At 42.5% G+C, this 14,938-nt stretch overlaps 1 protein-coding gene across 20 annotated transcripts in view; it reads right to left on the reverse strand.

The window, feature by feature from the left end:
• PARD3 (par-3 family cell polarity regulator) overlaps positions 1-14,938 on the reverse strand; it is a 561,862-nt gene that overhangs the window by 475,873 nt on the left and 71,051 nt on the right. The gene's annotated exons all lie outside the window — the stretch shown is intronic.

Here is a 14,938-nt window from a genome sequence, read left to right on the forward strand (position 1 = left end):
ACACACTCACGGAGCATCTATTCAACGGCAGGCACTGAACAGACACAGGGTTACAGCAGCGAATGGTCCCTAGTACCAAGTCGCTTAAACACAGCCCCACACCCCAAAACTCCTCGGTACATGTTACTGGTGATCCCATACCAAAGATCAATTTGTATTCCTTTACTAACTCATCTGTTTCCAAGTGTGTTGGCACTTAAAATTTTTCCTTGAAAATCCCTAGTGTGACTCACAAAGTTATCTGGCTTCATCTGGTCAATTTCAAATTCATTTGAAATGGGGGAATTTGAAAGAAAGGGCTTCAAGATACCTTATGAAATATGTGAGGAGATTATAGAGGTTAATGCCATATCATTGCTTAATCCCTTAGATACACAGTTTGCTGTCCTTGTAAAGTTTTCCTTTATGAGATATTTGAAATTTAGTTAACTGTGCCTTCAATGTATTACTTCTAAGGAAATATGGTGCACAGTGTTTCCAAAGAAACAAAACAAAATGCTAAGCAGTGCAATCGAAGCACTGAAACAGAAAATACAGCAGGCATAGACCCAGCATATTCTGCATCATACCTAAAGTCTCCGATAAAAATCCTGCATGGAAGCAAAGAAACAAATTAGCTGTTTGGGAACTCAGGCAAAACCTAATTATACAACTAGTAATTAAAGCATGAAATGGTCTATCTCAAACAACAACAAAACGTGTCACTATAAACTTATCAGACAGGGTGGGAAGACAGCAAAACAGAAGCAAAGCTGGTTTGTGAAGCACTGAAGATGCCCAGATACAGTGGACCGGGCACAAAGGCAGAGCTTTAATGACATAGGCACCCAGTGGGCATGTAGCCTGTCTACCAAGAGCCACCAAGAAAAGGCCCCATGGACTCAGCGGCCCGATGATGCACAGTCATTTCCTACCTGCAGACACTCGAGGCCACGTGCGTAGCAATGAAGGAGGTAAGTTATCACTGAGGGTCACACGTTGTTCAAGCAGACACAAAAGTCGAACACACTCCAGATAGCTCTCCTTTTCAAAGTGGAAGGAAGGTAAGCATTTTCACAACCACCATAATCTGATCTTGAAAACAACTCGTCATACAGAATTAAAACTACCTAACCTCCCCTACCTACAACATCCTCTGCTGAGCACATATTTACAGACGTATGTCTTGGCAGTAGCAGAGTTCTGAGCTGTTGATCCATCCACCTTTCCAAACACAGGGAGCCTCCTGATGGCAGCAGAACCACGCTCTGCACCATCCAGAGTAGGAAGCAGGAAGCAAGGCCACAGACCCATCCAAGCTTCTGGAAGACTCCTGCCAGCAGGAACAGTCGAGGGTATGCAAGAACATCCATGCAGCGGCTCCTAATGACTGAAAACACTGTACTCTTATTCCCCAGTTTAACAGCTGCAGGCGACAGGATGGCACGTGACACGCCACCAGCCAATGAAAAGCTTAACGCTCAGTCTCAAAGTCAAGCTTGTGTTTTAGGACAAAGGGGTCCAGCCAGGTCTATGGAGGCCCCTGCCTTCCAAGACTTCAAATCAACTTTGGGAGGCCAACCACAGGTGTGTGGCAAGTTCACTAACAATTCTTAGGTATCAAGATTAAATGCCAACCAAGTGGTACAGGAATTACAAAAACAAATAGCAGAGACAAAGCACACGTCACAAAGGAATTCTGTCCCCTCAAGTGGGGGCCATCTTCAGACAAAGGTAAGAAGGCCAAGATGTACCTGGCATGTTTGGACAGCGGGGAGTAAAGCCCAGACATCTCACACACACACACCCTCAGCGCCTGCCTTGTACTTGACGCCTCTCTTCACAGGACCGGGATGTGGGGAGCTGAGCCGCACACACAGGAACTCTGGGGGCCAGGCTGCAGAAGAGCTCTCTAAACCTGAGTAGGAACCACTGACACTTAAGCCCCCAACCCAAACATCATCTCCAGCTTCCTGTTTGCCCTAAACAACTATTTAAGCAAGATGTCACCCACAGAAGCTGCACGTGTGAATCCACAGTTTGAGATCCGACAAGCATTTTGAAAGACCCCAAATCACACTGGTTAAAATTCCAAAATTGTAAGGATTGTGGGACTATCTTGGGTTACATTCTCCAACCCCTCATCTCTCCTCTTTTTAAAATGAAATCCTGTATGGGTTTAACAGTAAAAGTCCTTCAGACACCCCCTCTCAGTCCTGCAGCAGCACTTCTTGTTTATCAAAAGACTAAAGTGAAAAGCAGGTCAACAAGACTCCACAAGGAAGACAGAAAACCCGTCTGACATGTGCTGGGTGAGCCAGAGAAGCACCCCCACCTTTCAGTCACCGGCCCCACATACCGGCGGCATCAGGCGTGCCCAGCCCAGCCCTCTGACCGCCTCCCACCACCAAGGCAGGGCTCTGTTCACATCCCAGCAGAGCCTGGACTAGCACACAGGAGACTGAAGTAGCATAACATCAACGTATCCAAGCCTCTGGACACCAGAGCCCATTCCTAACTGAAAATCTCCCACGAACAAGAGGCAAAGTCCATTTGGACCAGGTGAGTGTTTGTTTTGACACAAAGCCTCTCTGGGGCCCATCTCACAGTCACATGACATTCCTGCAAAAACCTGTCTCCATTCTGGATGGAACACCACACCAGGGTACTGGCACCAAAATTTCAGTTTATGCTGCTTATGTGGGAAACAATTGCTCCCACGGGTAAATGTAAATAAAGTGTAGACTACTGACACTCATTTTTCGTTTTTTCCCCTTACTCTTGGGGGAAAAAAAAAAAGTGCCTTGGAATTAATGCCATTTTGTACCTTGTCAAGAATTCTTCTCAACGCACCTAAAATAATACCTATCGATACACATATAAAGGCCACTAGAGTCCTAAAAATGTGCCCAGTTATTTAGGAAAGCAAAATCCATCGTAATTTAAACAAGATAATTTGCGTAAGGACTGTCGCTGTCATTTAACGAGAAGTCACAATGTTATGAACTAAGAAAGAACTTTTCAGACTGATGTGAGGGCACTTGACACAACTCTGAGCCCCATCACAGCAGAAAGGCAATGGAAGCACCTTGAGAAGGGCGAGGCATTAATTCTGAATCTACAGCAAATATTCAAGCCCCCTTGACAAAGTTTATGCAAAGTAATACGCTATTGAAGCAAACTTGACTAGGTTATATGTAAATCCTAAGCAAGGTCCACTCTTCACAAAGACCAGTGGCAATCAAGTGAAATCAATTCCAGGGCTGAGGAGACTGTATACTGAAAGTAACAGAATTCTAAACTTCAAATTAGGTTTCTTTCTGCCCTCTATCTCCATGCTGTCTTTGAAAACAGTCAAACAACTGTGGAAAGAATATAGCGTAAATTAAACCATGTGAAAAGAAGGAAGTGATGGAGGCTAACGCTGCAGGGATGTTTGACTGGCACCTGGGTTTAGCAAGACAGCAAGCAGGAGGACACGGAAGAACGGACCCCTTTCCTCCAAAGGCAGGGTGAGCATGCTGAGTCAGATGAGGCGGGGCAGGATTGGGGCTGAGAGGTTGGGGGAGGGGGGTCCCTCTCCCTGTGAGTGTCCAGTGTACACAAGGGATGAGCAAATGACCAGGGAACTCAATCCCCACAAGGTCAACAGGCCAGCAAGGCACTGAGGGTCCACTGCTCAAGCCACAGAGGCTGCTGGAGTATCATCTCCCGGAGCTGTGAGAAGCCACGCTTTCACCATCAGGACAAGACTGAAGAAGAATGTGAGAGATCTAACAAGTAGGTGGATTCAGTAACTGCCGGAAGATACAAACAAAGCATTAAGTATCACTTGCAACCTGCGTTAGATGAAAAAAAAATGTGTACTGGGGTTATACCAATACCTCGAAGCATATATTAAACTGCAATCATACAAGCTATAACACTAGAAAAACACTGGCTTTGTTCTTTTCTAAACAGTAATAAGTAAGATTTCACCCACCACCACCCTTTCCTTCACCCTTGTACCTCCAGGGGAAGTCACCTACAGAGAAAACAAGTTATAGTTTATCAATTGCACGTTTTAAGAGTCAGTTGGTTCAGTGCAAGGGGCCCCTGCCAACCACAATCACAAGAAGCATCCATGGAGGCATCTTGACTGACAGGAACAGCGGGAAAGAATTGGCTGCTCCATCTCCAGTGTGGGCAGGGCCACTCACACTTCCTCCACATGTCAGGACACATGCTCAAGGCCTCCATCTCAAAAACTTTTAACTTCAAATTGTTTGCTCCTGCATCTGGCATATCACAGAGTTTGTTTAAAATCCCCTTCCAAAATAGAATCATCTTTACAAAGCACAGCCAAGAGCAGGGTGTTCTTAGTTCACTGCTCTTGTTTGCCAAATACATATACTGACTTGAAGGGTAGAGGCTGCCCTTGATTCACATGTTCTCAATAAAACCATAAGAGGAAAAGTAGTCAGTGACAGCTGAAACACACACAGCAGCAGCAGCAAAGTCATCATGCCTATTATGACTTTCTGGAGTTTTTTCCCCCTTAAACAAACACAGTGCCTTACTAACTCCCCAGATTTTCTCTGTCAGAGATCGTCTTTCAACTTCTTTCAGCTCAGATCACTGTATAATTCTAGCAATCTCTTGAAAAACAAAATGTATTAAGTATCAATCAGATCAGAGTAATTAATCTTGGCTTTATTATGTCAAGAAAACTTTGAAACTTCTCACTTTCGCTAGTTCGATGCTTTGGAGGTGGCGGGAAAAACCCAATTACCTCATAAATTTTGCATTATCTTGGTAGATTGTGTTTTAAAATACACTCAAGTATTGACCACAATGATGCAGCAGAGGCACTGAAGGCGCCCGCTGCCCTGAACTTGGCAACTCAACAGGGATGCAGGATGGGGATGGGGTTACAGGACGGGCATGGGGAGGCAGGACAGGGATAGGGAGGCAGGACGGGGATGCGGATACAGGACGGGGATGGGGATGCAGGACGGGGATGGGGAGGCAGGACGGGGATGAGGATGCAGAACAGGGATGGTGAGACAGGACGGGGATGGGGAGACAGGACGGGGATGGGGATGCAAGATGGGGATGGGGAGGCAAGACGGGGATGGGGAGACAGGACAGGGATGGGGAGACAGGACAGGGATGGGGAGACAGGACAGGGATGGGAATATAGGACGAGGATGAGGAGACAGGACAGGGATGGGGAGACAGGACTGGGATGGGAAGGCAGGATGGGGATGGGGAGACAGGACGGGGATGGGAAGACAGGACAGGGATGGGGAAGAAGGACTGGGATGGGGAGGCAGGACCAGAAAGGGGCTGCTTCGTCCCTCCTGAGGGGCTGCCTTATACTCTAGGCCCCAGGGCAGCGGGATGCTGCTGCTGGGAGTGGGTGCTAAAGTGCCTTTGACTCTCAAGTCCACATTCCTTCTATTACTTAGAGGATGCTCGCTTTGTGACTACTACTAAAACCCAGAGCCACCAGCAGAGTGCACTCTGCGAGCAGAAGTTCCTTTCCTCTGCAGAGGGAAACAGTTCTTCACGCCAATCAAGGCAAAATGCATTCTTACCTGATACTTCATATTCAGCATGGGAGCAATTTAATCAGAAATTAGAATAAACTCGTGTTCATGAGAAAATAAACAGGCAATTTGAGGACACTACAAAATAAATCCTATACTGTTTAAAACATTTTACTATATAAAACACTTATTAAGGGTGGGGGAAACCCAGAACAGTGCATCTGGAAGCTGCATTGTGGTCTATGGCTTTCTCCATGCAATTAAAATGTCCTTCCAAATCATGCCCACATTGAAAGATTTGTATGACCAACGACCATCCACTCTCTCATGATGGTAGAGAAAAAGCTGTTTATTTCCCTTCAGTTCCCTACATGACTAGGTTTTTGGTTTGTTTGTGTTTTTTTTCATTTATTTTTATTAGTTGGAGGCTAATTACTTTACAATATTGTAGTGGTTTTTGTCATACATTGACATGAATCAGCCAAGGATTTACATGTATTCCCCATCCCGATCCCCCTTCCCACCTCCCTCTCCACCCGATTCCTCTGGGTCTTCCCAGTGCACCAGGCCCGAGCACTTGTCTCATGGATCCAGCCTGGGCTGACTCATACATTTCTATATTTGTTAGTAAAATGTTTCTAAATTTATTAGTACTTTTCTAAACTTGCTTGTAAAAAAACTAAATTATATGTAATAATTCTCTCTGTTCCTAATCTCAACATACTATTTAAATAACTTGATTATTAGGACTTCCCTGGTGATCCAGTGGCTAAGACTCCAGGTTCCCAATGCAGGGGGCCCGGGTTTGATTTCTGTCCAGGGAACTAGATCCCACATGCTTCAACTAAAAAGAGATCTCATGTGCCACAACTAAGACCAGGTACAGCCAAATAAATATTTGTTTAAAAAAAAAACAATTTTAATAACAGTAGACATAGCACAGAAAGCCACAGGAAATGCCACGGTGAACATATATATACCCATATATACGTATACACACACACGTGGCGCAGAACAACTCCGGGATAAGCCCTCCCTGCAGCCAGTGTTTCCAGAACTCTTGCACATCACAGAGAGTTCTGGCCTCCATGGTCTAAGACGTGCTGTGGAGCAAGTGCCCAAGCAGTAGAAATGCCAATGCTTTGAATCAGCCTCATGGGCCGAGGGGCTTCTGTGCATCGTTGATATGAAGGGAGGGTTAGCTGCTTCCGCACAAGCAACAGAGCCAGGAGTCAGCGTCCAGGCTCTGGGCCTCACTGAACCAACTACTGACCCTCTTCTCACAGCACTCTCCTCGGCTGAGAAATGAGAGTAACAGAGAGTTCCCAACACACATAGTGGTTAAAACAATTACAGGAGTCTAAACTTTTAAAGCAGTTAAAATAGTTCATGGGATTGAGTCACTGCTCAGTAAGTTTAGTTACTATTATTATAGCCAAGGTTCCTTCCTCAACCGTGGATAGGTATTGTAGATTGCAAACCCTACCCTTTTGGGGGCGCAGATATCTAGGGCCAATCTACTTCAAAAGGGAGTGAAGTTGTACACAGGATTTCTCATTCCTGACTATCCGAAACACCCAAAGAGCTTTATTAATTAGCTACCCAACACCCCAACCCAGACCATCTGGTCTAGGAATGAGCATGGGGAGCTCCCCACCCCCCAACCCATAAGGGTTATAACTGAATAAAATGGTTCTGTGCAACCCAGAATATGACTTCTTTGGTGTGGACTGACTCTGCTGTCCTGGGTAAGTGCACTCCTGGTTTATAAAGAAATCCCCTGTTCCCCTATTCTCAGCCCTGCAACAGCTACATGCACTATCTAAGCATAAATTTCTCTAGACTGAGATCTGATCCAAGCTTAAAGGGTCAGTACAGATCATCAATTAGCTCCTCATGGATTTTGGCCTAAATTTAACCATCAACAGCCGACCGTCTCTGAGCCAGGTGTAATATGACATTCCTAAAGCTCTTAGTGATAACTACGTTTATCCTTAGAAGTTGGCGGTGTCCTAAAACAAAAGCTGATTTCTCTTAGACCTAGGGGACTGGCCAACATTCCATCTGTCCAGCATCTTCCGTGAGCCCAGCCCTGGAAGGGGCTCCCTTACGGCCCCAGTATCCCTGAGCCCCAATGGCTGGCAGCTTTCCACAAGATTCTGCGGACTGAAGTCAGCTCTCGTCCCTGCTTTGCCAATAACTAGCTGTGTGCACTCAGGCAATTAAAAGCTCTGGCCATTTCCCCATCTGTAATCACAGAGGAGCAGCACAAGATCTAAGGGCCCCACTACCCCTAACATATATCATCCTGAAAACCACAAAAACTAGACCACCCATTCCCCTTCACAGTAGGCTGGGCCAGCCCATCGTTGGAAGAAGTCAAGCTTAAACACTCTGGCGCAAGAGTCCCAAGCGCACATGACTACAAGAACCGAGAAAGCAAATGACGGGGGCAGGATGAGGATTCCAACAGCCTGGAGAGGAAAATCAGGCGTGTGCGGTGGGCTTGCTCCTGCTTCGATGCCCCTGGTCTCAGGAGAAGCTGTGCGTTTTGATGGCCATGGGGGAATCTTCTCACCTGCTCAGGTGGCCGTGACAGATGCCATCAAAGCTCTGCTGTCCAGACGGCCTCCATCTGCAGGCAGGGCAAGTCCCACTGGACCCCAAGCAGGCCTGTCCTTCCAGGCTTAAGCCTGAAAGCTCAAAGAATTCCCACCTGGTATTTTGGAAAAAGGTCAAAATTCATTTCACTGGAACAAGTCTGAGTGCAGCCACCAGAGAGATCACTGAGTTTTTCTCTTCATCAATGATTTATGGGCAGCTCAAACCCTTTTTGATTTTCTTTCTGTATCTGGTCACTTCTTCCTCCATCCCAGATCCTTTAACGGTGCCAAAATAAAACTCTTCTGGCCTTCTTGTTAAACACTGTCTTTGACAACTATAAGTGAGTTTCCTATTGGAAATGATGGAAGTATTAACCCCACCCCACCACTACATGCCCCTCCATCACCACTGTGTACTGGGCATATCTGACATGGGACCTTAACACCAGATACCTGCAGGCATTCTGGTTTAAAGACCATATTTATTTCATCTATTTGATTAGATTTCACCAATTTGAGGCTCAGTAGTGTGTTGTGTATGATAGATCATAGGTAAGGATCATGTGGAGGAAAAGCCCTTCATTCTGTCTTCCTCAATTTCTCATCATTAATAAAGCACAGTTTTTAGAAAAAGTTCCCATGTTTTGGCTGTCAAATACTTAATAAAGGTATACAGTGCTTCAAATACATACAAATAGCCTTTGGGAAACCTGTAGATTGAAACACAACAAATAAAACTTATAACAGACTCCGATAATGAGTGTCATTAGTAAACATCTTCACAGATTAGAAAAAGCCAGGTTAGTAGCCAGCGAGTCACAATCTTAAATATTTCTACTGACTGCAACAAAATAGGGCACTTAAGAAACTGAAGCAGCAAAATTCTCTTCAACCCCCAAACATCTCCTAAAAGATGAATATAAGAGAAAGGAACATACACACCTAAAAGTGCCTTTCCACTTTAAAAAGATTCATTTCCAATAAGCTACTACCCAGTTTGGGGGAAGGAAATGGCAACCCACTCCAGTATTCCTGCCTGGAGAACCCCATGGACAGAGAAGTCTGGCGGGCTACAGTCCCTGGGGTTGCAGACAGTCGGACATGACTGAGCAACTTAGCATGCACGCACTACCCAGTTTACAGTAAATGTGTCACACTCGTGCTTATTTTTAAATGCTCCCCAATCCTCGATGTCACTGCAGGCTGCAATAAAATGTTTCTGTTTTCCAATAGAACACAACCATTTCAATACTTAACTATTTTTTTCTCATTACCTAGAAGCAGCAAACAAAGATTCCACATTTTAGGAAGCCCATTTATGTTAAAACAGTTTGTCCTGTGTGTGTGCTACATCACTTCGATCACGTCCAACTCTATGTGACCCGATGGGCTGTAGCCCACCAGGTTCCTCTGTCCGTGGGATTCTCCGGGCAAGAATATTGGAGTGGGTTTCCATGCCCTCCTCCAGGGGATCTTCCCGACCCAGGGAATCAAACCGGTATCTCTTACATCTCTGTCTCCTGCTTCGGCAGGTGGGTTTTTTTTACCACTAGCGCTACCATATGTAGCACAATATTCCGAATCCTCACATTAGACAAAATTATCGAATTATCCTCAAATGTAAAACCCTTCAAATGCTGAAAGTAGTCTACTCTTTTAAAAAAGATAATGCTCTGAATAAAAATCTCTTGTAAGAATTTGAAATATTCTGCATGTGAAATATACGCTAAACATCTTCAGATAGTGTGACTTGACTTAATATAGAAAGTTTACTATAAGCCAATCTGACCAGAAGCTCAGTTGGTAAAGAATCTGCCTGCAATGCAGGAGACTCGGGTTCTTTTCCTGGGTTGGGAAGATCCACTGGAGAAGGAAATGGCAACCCACTCCAGTACTCTTGCCTGTAGAATTCCACGGACAGAGGAGGCTGGCAGGCTACAGTCCATGGGGTCACGAGAGTTGGACATGACTTAGCGACTAAATCACCACCAATCTGACCAGTACATGCTCACAAAAACCCCACTTGATTAAAAATACACTAAGGAAGTTACAACAAACTAACTCATTATGCAATGAAGAGCCTTCTACAGGAGCCAGAAAGTAATCTGACAGCAGCCCAACAGCTCTCTGGGCTCACTCTGGCGGTTGTGCACTCATCTGTGATCTATCCCCAGGGAGAGATTCAATTTAAAAGAATGAGAAAAGAAGGGAGGATCCTTCTTAGAAAAAACACTTCCAACATCCCCCTTGCCTCACTTTTGCAAAATCATGGGCTTTTCAATATGTGTTACAGAATTTTAATAGGTCTTATCATCTGAACCAGAATTAAAGAGCATTTCATAAAGAATTTCTGTGTGTTTCTTAAAATGTTCAAGAAAATAATTTCTCAGGGCTCTATCCTGACCCAAGATAGGTGTTATCAGTCCCGAAGCATCTCACAGCACAGAGAAATACCAAAGTTTGGCTTTTGAAATGAGAGATACTTCTGATGCCTGTATCAGATCTAATCTTCAGGCTCATCTTTTAGAAATTATGCCCTTCTGGACAAACAAATATACAGATGTGGGAATGCCAGACTGTTGAGAGTGAGACTCTGGGCCTGAAAAACACATCAAGAGGCAATGAAAATTTAATGTTACCAAGGTTTCCAAAAAATATAGTTAATATTTCAAAACTTTCAATTAGGTAATAAACCTACAAGTGGTTGAAAGCAGACTTTTACACCAGTGCCTCCTTTGCCCTTAATTCACCCTAATGGGAGCTGAACACTACATTAGCATTATTAGTATTGAGATAGAAACTTTGGTTGCAATTGTGATTTGCCATGAATTTAAAATTATCACAATTCAGTATGAGCAAAATGCTTTTTAAAAAATTCACTGTCTAGGGATTAGTGAAATTCAGTTAAGTCAGTCTCCCTAGAAAACAAAATGTATGTTGCTTTATTTATCTGACAGAGTCCGTTATCCATCTAAGTTCTATGAGAGGAGGTGATGATCATTTCTGTCTTGACTATCCTAGGGAACTTATTCTACCTGCCTCACTCTAGCTACAGAATGCTAAGTTAAGACAGAAAAGGCTCAAGGTATCAAATTTTAGTATTTATTTTAATAGGAAATGCATAGTGAATAAATTGTCATTTCACAACAAAATAGTCTGAGTCATCCACCTCTATGAAATTATCATCCTTAGCACAGGTATATTAAGCTTTCTGTACCCCCAGGTTCTGCATCCAAGGATTCAAGCAACTATATGGATCAAAAATATTAAGGAAAAAAATTTTTTCTAGAAAGATCTACAAGCAAAACTTGAATTTGTCACGTTTCAATATATTTGCATAGCATTTACATTGTATTAGTAATCTAATAAATAATCTAGAGATGATTTAAAGTATACAGGAGGATGTGCTTAGGTTACACACAAATACCACGCCATTAAGGACTTGAGCATCCACAGATCTTGGTGTCCAAAGGGCTCTTGGAACTAAGTGCCATGGATACTGAGGGACAGCTGTATGTATAATATTACATGAAAGCCCTCCTGCTAAAAAATGGAATTTCAGTAAGATGAATTATTCCTATCATTTCTTGAGTTGCCCACAGAATGAGCATATTTGCAATTTGAGGAAGGAACCAATTAAGCAATCTTCCCTCTATAGACTACAATTGCCTCCTGTTTCATTTTTACAGTTTTGCGGTCAATCATACAGCGAGGGGACCCCATATCCCCTCCCACATAAAATACACCAAGAAAGTCATTGTGAACAGAGCTGCCTGCATCACTCCCACACCTCAGCCCGGAGAAAGATGTTGTTTTGTTCTCAGTCCAACTTGTCTTTCCTTTTCTGGCTAAAATAAGAAGTGAAAACGGCTTCAAGTGCACATGGAACGTTCACCCAGATTCAACCACAGGCTGAATTATAAAACAAGTCTCAGTAAATTTCAAAGGACTGAAATAATACAGCGTATGCTCTCTAGTCACAGAGTTAAATTATAAATCAACGATAAAGATATTTGGAAAATCTCCAAATGTTTGGATATTTGAAGGTTAAGGGACATACTTCTAAATAACCCAAGGCTAAAAGACATCACAAGGGAAATTAAAAAGATTTTGAACCAAATAATAATAAAACTTCAACATATCACAATTTGTGGACTGGAGTTAAAGCTTGATGGTGAATGTATAGGTCTATGTGCTTATTTTAAAAAGAGAAAAAAAGGTAGAGGGCAAGATAGAGAGAAGTGGGTATTTGCCGTGTGACACGGGCAGCTCAGTCCAGTCATCGGTGACGACCTGGAGGGACAGGATGGGGCGGGAGGGGAGGGGGATTCAGGGGCGAGGGGATGTGCATACACACCTGTGGCTGATTCGTGTTGATATGTGGTAGAGGCCAACACAATATTGTAAAGCAATTATCCTCCAATTAAAAAAGAAGAAAAAAGGCCTAAAAACAATCATCTATGGTTCTAGCTTTTAAGAAGCTTGAAAAACAGACAAGCAAATTAAACCAAAGTAAGCAGAAAGGAAATACTAAAGTTAAGTGAGAAATCAATAAAATGGAAAGTGGACAAATACAGAATATAAACCAAAGGTTGGGTTCTTGAAAATTAATAAAAGTGATAAACCCCTAGCTATACTAATCAAAGAAAAAGTGAAATCACAGATTATATCTATGAATGCAAAAGGGACATCACTACAAATCCTAAATATTAAACAGTTAATAATAGAATATTATGAGCAGCTTTATGCTGATAAATTTGACAACTTGGAAGAAATGACCAATTCCTTGAAAGACACAAATTACCAAAACTGATGCCAAAAGATATAGAAAATTTGAGTAACCCTGTTAAACATAGATTCATAATTTTAAACTTTCCCGCAAAGAAAACTACAAATTCAGATGGTTTCACTGCTGAATTCTCTCATAAACATTTAACGGAGAATTAATGTCAATTTTACATAAATTCTCTATGTAAATATGAGGGAAAACTTTTCAACTCATGTTGAAAGGTCAGCATAACCTGATACCAAAATCAGACAAAGATATTAAAATATATGTTATCTCCCTCATGAACATAGGCACCAAAATCCTTAACAAAATATTAGCAAAGTAAAGCCAGCATCATATAAAAGCAGTCAGATATAAAGTGATTTCATCCACAACCACAACTCTTAAAGACTCTCTCCCTCTCCAAAATCCAAACCTCTTTTTTTCCTAAAGGATAGATTAACTATGTGTGGAAATCACTGAGCCTGCATTTTAGATTGTATTATACAGCTACAAACTTGCATAATGCAGGATTTTTTAATAATCCAAAATCAAGAGTAGAGAAATTAACTTTGGAAAACTACAATGAAACCAAAGGTACTGACCTCCATGCAGTCTTCAGACTGGCTTAGGGGGAAATCCAGCAGCCTGGCCTGGGAGGGGATCCCTCACTAGTACACACAAGAGGCAAACCAGCACGGTGTGTGCCACCAGGAGGAAGTTCGCCTTGCAGATTCTCAAGATGAATGTGGCGTGAGACACAGTAAACTCGTCCTCAAAACCATTCTTTAATAAACCTAACAATGAGTTTCATGTGTGTGTTTATTTTACAGTCTCCCAATTAAAAGGATATGACCTATTGCAATGGGGGAGGGACAGGAGTCCAAAATTTGATCTGGCTACACATCTCCACCACTGTAAGTTATCCAACTTTGTACCCCAAAGTTAAGAATTTTACAGCTACAAATTGCCATCAGCAAGGTTTCTGTATCAAAAGGTATCTGTATCTGTGTGAATGTATACATTTATAAACATCTGTAAAATACGCTTTGAGCTATTTCTTTAAACTATTTTCTCTGTGCCTATCATTTTTCTCTGATTCCGAAAACTGTCAGAATACGAAATGATGACTGATCATCTTCTTTCAAGAACCTCTTATAGAGCAGGTCTGAGTTTGAGGCTGTATGCAAAGAAAATGTACTCTAGCATGAGATCTTCGGTTCCCCTATAAATTCCACTCAACTCTTATTTGGCGAGGGGTTATTTTACACAAGATCCCCTGGAGAAGGAAATGGTAACCCACTCCACTATTATTGCCTGGACACGACTAAGCAACTTCACTATCACTTTCACTTTCTTTTACACAAGTCCTTTACACTAATTGCTGACACTGCTGCCTGAACTATTGTACCAAGATTTTTTAGAAGCAGCGCAAAAAAACCCTTTATGTCCTATAAATTAGGGTTCTTCCTAAAATAACATTTTTTAGGCCATAAAAGAATATAAAACAAATTTTATTTGCCATTAAAACCACTAAGATTTAATCAAACACAAAGAATTTGTAGGTCGTGAATAACAACTGAGAAAGTCAAGGCTCAAAATTAAATGTTAACTCGAGAGCAAGATCTAAAAACTTCCAACTCCCAAATACTATTCCAATAATTCTCCAGCATGCCACACATTTTGCCAAAATCTTTAAAAAAAAAAAAAAAAACAAACTTAAACCACAGGGAAAGTAAATACTGTAATGAATTTGCAAATATTTATAAGAGGAGAGCAAAGAATTAAGTCAACTAAATTTTAAGGAGACAGACATAATAAGAAATAAGCCCTAGGTTCAGGGGTCCCTGCTTCTCAGAATTGACAGGGTAAAAACAAAAGGAAAAGGAATAATCTTGCAAGGCAAAATGTTGAAAAGAACAGTTTTTTCAAGATTAATCACAGCTATTGGCACAGGAGTGGCGGCTGCTACGGAATTGATGCTTTTGAACTGTGTGTTGGACTCTTGAGAGTCCCTTGGACTGCAAGGAGATCCAACCAGTCCATCCTAAAGGAGA

Source organism: Cervus canadensis, chromosome 10 (assembly GCF_019320065.1).
Source record: "Cervus canadensis isolate Bull #8, Minnesota chromosome 10, ASM1932006v1, whole genome shotgun sequence".
Classification (NCBI taxonomy): Eukaryota; Metazoa; Chordata; class Mammalia; order Artiodactyla; family Cervidae; genus Cervus; species Cervus canadensis.